The following is a 6,684-nucleotide window of genomic DNA, read 5'->3' as shown; positions in this document are numbered from 1 at the left end:
TTCAGGACAAAAATAGCCTTTGTAAATACATTTGGTGGTTCTTGTTCTGCAATTTTGCTTTGCTTTTGACTACTGAACAAACAGAGAAAGAAGCTTTCCTAGAGAGAAGTTATTATCAGTCACTGAAGTTTCAGTTAATGGCACACAGCACTCAGTCCTTTTAGTTGCTCATATACAGGCAGTCGATGCTGAGCAATAACTCACTATAGAGAGCTTGAAGACATGGCTTCCCTCTGGTGAATTATGCTGCTGTGGAGACATTTCTGTTCACATTTGTAATTTGGCAAAGTAAAAAGCTGTATCCAAGGGTGACAGAAGCACATAAAACAAAAAATCAAAACAACTTTTCCATATTATGTTTTTGGAGATATTTATAGTATTGTTCTGGTGGTTTATTCACAAACAAAGAAAAAATCAAAATACACTTTTTAAAAGACATTTTGCATGAATATGATGTTAGGCACTAATTTTTAAGGAAGTCGTTAAAGAAACATGAGCTATAAATTCAGATTATGCTTATGCCAAAGGATAAGTAAACCTTAAAAATAATTAAGTGTAAAATTGATGAGGGGGCTAATCCAAGCACTTTTACAATGTACATTCATTATTATTATTTTTTTAATTCCAAGATATTAAAGAATACATGTACTGTTAATATGAATGAATTTTGTTACAACAGCACCACCTGCTGATCATTTTCCAACCAGTCTGACCACCAAGTAGTCAAGGAAGTTGTCAGGAGCAAGAAAGAGGCTGCTCTGATGTTTTTCTACTTAGGAAAAACATTAGAAACATTTCTCACATTTTTCCTAACCAGAAAAAAAATCAGAGCAGCCTCTTTTTTGCTCCTGACAACTTCCTTGACTACTTGGTGGTCAGACTGGACCAGCAGGTGGCGCTGTTGTAACAAAATTCATTCGCATTAACAGTACATGTATCCTTTAATATCTTGGAATTAAAAATAAATAAATTATGAATGTACATTGCAAAAGTGCTTAGAATAGCACTCTCATCAATTTTACATTCACTTATTTTAAGGTTTACTTATCCTTTAAGGTTCAAGTTGTGTTTTCCACAAAAAAATTGAGTTTTCAAGGTAATTTGAAATTTGAAGAGTCAAAAATTGATTTTGCATGTTAAATAAAAAAAAAATTGTAATTTGTTTGTTTTTTTTAAAACTCAAATTTATCATGATTAAGTATACCATCTTATACCATATAAAACCTGTCAAGGTCATATAGAAGTTAATGGCAGAGGTCCATTGAACCATTTGAAGATGATAATAGCCTTCATGATATTTGAGGTTTTTTTCAGAGGGTTTCACTGGAGAACGAGATTGATTAGAGAAATTCGAGTTTTTTTTCACCAAGAATTTGATCAATTCGAGTATACAGGTTGTTAACTCAAAACTCTCTGATTCAAGTTTTTCCCCATTTGAGTTTTTTCTTAAATTAGAAACCGCATTCGTGGTCTAAAAATGCTCATATAACTCTAAAATTCAACCTTTGATAAATAACCCCCAAAGTGTTGACCACGGATATATTTATGTAAATATGTAAGTATAGTATATATAAGTATTCCTGGTTATAAGGGTTTTTTAATGATAGACAGAGTTCAATAAAAATATATATTTATTTACAAAAGCTATTGACACAGTCCTACAGTACAATACACATAAAAAACAAGTTAAACTACACATAATGTATAACGCATATTTACAAAGACAATTACAAATATGGACATGTTGGTCCTCACTCCAGGAACTCCAGCTACTTTCTGACTAACTTCACCTATACTATTAACATAACAACATAGGTACATGTGTCAGGTTCTGATTGGTCAGTGACCATTAAGTTAATCTTAGGGTGTTGGGCATGTATTCCTGAGGCAGTCCCTTCCAGAATCAAGACAATAGAAGGTGGAAAAGGCAGTCTGAAGACAGGAAGAATTGAATTTTCAAATGGCCTTGGCCAAAGGGGAGGGAACATAGCAACTGTGCGATAAATAGGATGTGTTTGAAGCTTCCATCTGTTGTGTCCTGAGACATCGCCAAAGCAAGTCTCCCAGCGGTAAGACAAATCACAATGTTTTTGCCCACATCTGCCACCCCCAGTCAGCACTTGGAGAATGGCACGCAATAATAGCATCAGTACTAAAGTAGCAGCACATGGACAGAGCATTGGAAACAACCTGGCACATATCCTATCTCATGCATTATTCAAGAGCACCAGGGAAGATTTTGGCACAAAAATTAACATTTTTGTGTTTTCACTGCAAAATATGCTCCTTGTGTTTGCACACAGGCCTGTCACTGCAAAAACAGAAATTAGAGCTGAAAATAATTTGTATACCTAACTATGTTGTTTATGAATCTGCTTTACAATTAAAAAAGGCATCTTTTTTATTAAAAAAAATAATCATTTCTGGGGCAATGCATGGTACCTGATCTAGTATACTATATATTTAAACTTAAATCTATTATTACTGTTAGCATTTTAGTATTATTTTTATATTGTCCCTTCTCCATACACATTACCTATAGCTGCCATCACAATATTCTTTAAATCCACTCCTAATCTACAAAATTCATTGGGGCATTCTTATTTTATCATCATCAGTTCACTCATTAGTATTTTTTGAAAATCCTTGGTGTATTAGGCTATACTAATAATAAAAAAAATAAAATGGGTGTATATTTTAACTGACGAATGATGTATCGACAATCTTTCAGCCTGAACAGCCTTAGCTCATAGGAAATAAATCTCTCATCTCACTGGAACAGCCACTTCAGTCGTAAGACAAATTCTATGTATGACATCAACCAACTTGCTGTTGAGTTCATACACTTAAATGATTATGTGTAAATGACTGTGACACTTGATTTAGAAAGTTGCAAAATGAAAAAAAAAAAGATAAACCAATTAAAGCTTCCAGTACTATTAAGGCTTGAGATTAAAAGATACAAGTTTAACTGCAGTGCTACAAACAGCACATATCTACTGTACATATATAGCATTTTATTTTTCCCACTTTTTACTAACCTGGTTTATTCATCTCATACAGTTTTCATTTTCTATGTGCCTTTCATAGTTCCTGTATTTTTGTTATTTTCCCTTTTGCAGCAATTTGCAATTTTTTGTTTCCCATGATGCATTTATCCTTTATCTCTTGGCACTTACCACTTTAACTATTTTTTTTTATTAGTTGTGCGAATGAAATTTCCTTATTACACTTTTTAGGTAATACTGTGTTTTTATTTGCAATCTGCCAACAATTTAGTCAGCCAAGTATCTGCTCCTATTTCTTGAAAAGTAATTTAAGCCCCAAGACACCTTAATACTTTTCTTCCCTTTCATATCTATTAATGTTTCTCAATGCCCCTGTTCATTTTGTGCTTTCAATGCACTTAGCCTGCATTCTTTTCCTTTTCTTTCAAAAAGCCTGACCAATTATTCAGCAATGCACAACTATGCCAAGAAAGTATGTAGTATGGGTAAAACTCATAATGAATGTTTTTTTTTTGCACTAGAATAGTATCTGCTCCAGTTTTGGCACTTAAGGGCCAATACCCCAACTTTTGTGAATAGTAACACTTATTCCACTCCTATTTGTGCCTGTATTTTACCCACTCACTTAGACTGTAAGCTGCACTAGGCAAGGGACCATGGAATTTAATTTTGTAACTCTTTATACAGGCATTTATAATTTTTTTATACCTGTATTTACAATTATTTATTGCTATTCTTATTCCTCCCTAATTGAATTTTTACCATATTGTAGGAAGCCTTTGTTGATATTCTGAATGGTACTTATAGTACCATGAAATTGATTGAATTTACAGAACAATTTTGTATAATGTAAAAACTAAAATCTGTTTAGCTTGAGCAAAAAAAACCCCAAACAGCAATACATAATGTCATCATCTTAATTGTATGTTGTGAACCTGTTGAATATGGTTCATCATTCCCAATCCCTAGCAATGTCCGATAAACTATGAAAAATAGAGTAGAGCAGACGTTTTGTAATCTCAAATTTCGATGATCTGCAGGGGCAATGTGTGAACCATTTATGAGAGATCACTAAGAAATTGCTTAAAGAACAAATCAATAAATGTTTAATTACTTGGTCCTGTAGTCATCAGTGTCCTTTAAGTGCAGATGACACAGCTGTAATAAAATGTCTTATAAGCAAATTGTAATGGAGGTTTACAATAATATGTTTGTCACTGCTGTGGCATTCAATTATAATAATTTTTAGAATTAAATAAGGAAATCATTCTCTAAAGAGCTTTACAATAATGGGGAATAAAATGACAAAACAATAGAACACACTGAGGCAAACTGTTAGAACCTACTTAAAAAGCTTAAGATTTAGGCACATCAGAGAAGCATGTGGTAAGGGAATGAGAGAAACATAAGATCTAAGGGGTCTCAGGGTAGGAGATCAAGAGCTTTGCACCTTGTGGTAGTACACATTCACTGAGTGAATCACTGGGTGGCAGGATGCAAATCACAAAAACAGCTGATTGGGACCATTTTTTTATTTTGTCTCCTGACTTCTAGTTTCTAAAAAAAAAAACCTATAGGTTTGTGACAGTGTTGCTTAGATGCATGATGGACTGCCATATAAACTATATTCAATTTTTACTTTTGCAGTTGCTCTTGTATAGTGATGGGCGAATTTGCGCCGTTTCGCCGAAAAATTTGCGAAATTCGCGAAACAGCGAAAAATTCGCGCCCGTTTTTGACGCCGGCGAATTTTTTCGAGAAAATTTTTTTTGACGCCGGCGAATTTTTTCGGCGAATTTTCGCGGGTGTTTCGCGAATTTATTCACCTGCCCATCACGACTCTTGTAAAATCCTTCCTGTTTGCATTGCCTATACTCTATATAAGTAGTCCTTGACCATTGCTGTATGGCTGCCTGAACAGACCTCTGTCTGTTTTTTGACCACGCTTTTGAATCCTGACTCTGTACCACACTGTCTGCTTGGTATTGATCCTGGCCTGTTCCACGACTACACCTACTCTTTCCCTGACCTTCCTGGCACACATTCTGGTTCCCTCGCCTGCCCAGAACCCTTGCCTTGGTTCTTTCACTTTAAGACCTGGCAGCATCTGATTAGTTGGCTCTTTCCAACATGATAGGCGACTGGCATAGGCAAAAGTGTGAACCATGACTGGAACCTTGGTGTTTGTTCTGGATTTGGGATACTGCAAATGCAGTGGCAGGAAAAAAAACTGATGGAACCCAACTCTTTTGGGCCATGTCTTTGTCTTGACAACCGTTGTGCCTGAAAACCCTACACAACGTGCATGGGGGGGTAGCAGACGGTGGCAGAACAGAAGAATTTGAGGCTAGGGGGCATGGGGGCACTGTGCACGTGACAGCACTACTATCTATAAAACATTACGTAAAAATAATTTTCAAAATAATATCTTAATGTAACTACAGAACACAGGCTTTGATATTTGCTTAGTCCAAATGAAAGGTGAGGAAACCGAAAACAGCCAATAATATGTTTAATTTTGAACAGGTCATCACTAGTAAATGCTATATACTGCCTTATGTCTTTCTTCCTTTTATTTCTCATCTTCTACCTCATCTAGTTATATTCACTGCCTTTAATTTTTATTGTTATGTTCTCCAGCGACCAATATCCCCCTCCCAATCCCCTTCTGGTCTCCTCTCTCTTTTCTCTATTTATAAAGTGTTATTCTTTTGTCCTACAGCTGTCTTCAGTGGCGTAACTACCGAGGAAGCAGACCCCGCAGTCGCGTGGGGGCCCGGGGGTACAGGGGGCCCGGTGGGGGCCTGCTTCCTCAGTAGTATGCACGACCAGCAGAAGCTGTTTCGGTGAATCCAGCGGTCTCTAGGACCGCTCCGCCGTCCTGTCTTCCATCGTGGCTCTGCCCCTCCCACTCCTCTCCTCTGTTCTCGTGCTGCTGCTGTCTCCTGTGTGAGTGTCCCAGCTCAGTATGTATGCAGTAGCGTTATTAAGGCCCTAGCAGTGGGGGGAAGTCCTGGTCCTTTCCTGTTCTGTTCTGAAGGGGGGGGGGAGTCCTGTTCTGAAGGGGGGTGGGGTAGTCCTGTCCTGTTCTGAAGGGGGGAGTCCTGTTCTGAAGGGGGGTGGGGTAGTCCTGTCCTGTTCTGAAGGGAGGGAAGTCCTGTCCTGTTCTGAAGGGGGGGGTCCTGTCCTGTTCTGAAGGGGGGGGGAGTCCTGTTCTGAAGGGGGGTGGGGTAGTCCTGTCCTGTTCTGAAGGGGGGGGAGTCCTGTTCTGAAGGGGGGTGGGGTAGTCCTGTCCTGTTCTGAAGGGGGGTGGGGTAGTCCTGTCTTGTCCTGAAGGGGGGGGGTATTCCTGTCCTGAAGGGGGGGGGTCCTGTCCTGTTCTGAAGGGGTGGAAGTCCTGTCCTGTTCTGAAGGGGGGTGGGGTAGTCCTGTCCTGTTCTGAAGGGGGGTGGGGTAGTCCTGTCCTGTTCTGAAGGGGGGGGGAGTCCTGTTCTGAAGGGGGGTGGGGTAGTCCTGTCCTGTTCTGAAGGGAGGGAAGTCCTGTCCTGTTCTGAAGGGGGGGGAGTCCTGTCCTGTCCTGTTCTGTTCTGAAGGGGGGGGGAGTCCTGTTCTGAAGGGGGGTGGGGTAGTCCTGTCCTGTTCTGAAGGGAGGGAAGTCCTGTCCTGTTCTGAAGGG

The sequence above is a fragment of the Xenopus laevis genome, chromosome 1L (genome assembly GCF_017654675.1).
Source record: "Xenopus laevis strain J_2021 chromosome 1L, Xenopus_laevis_v10.1, whole genome shotgun sequence".
NCBI lineage: Eukaryota > Metazoa > Chordata > Amphibia > Anura > Pipidae > Xenopus > Xenopus laevis.
This window is presented reverse-complemented; position numbering follows the sequence as displayed.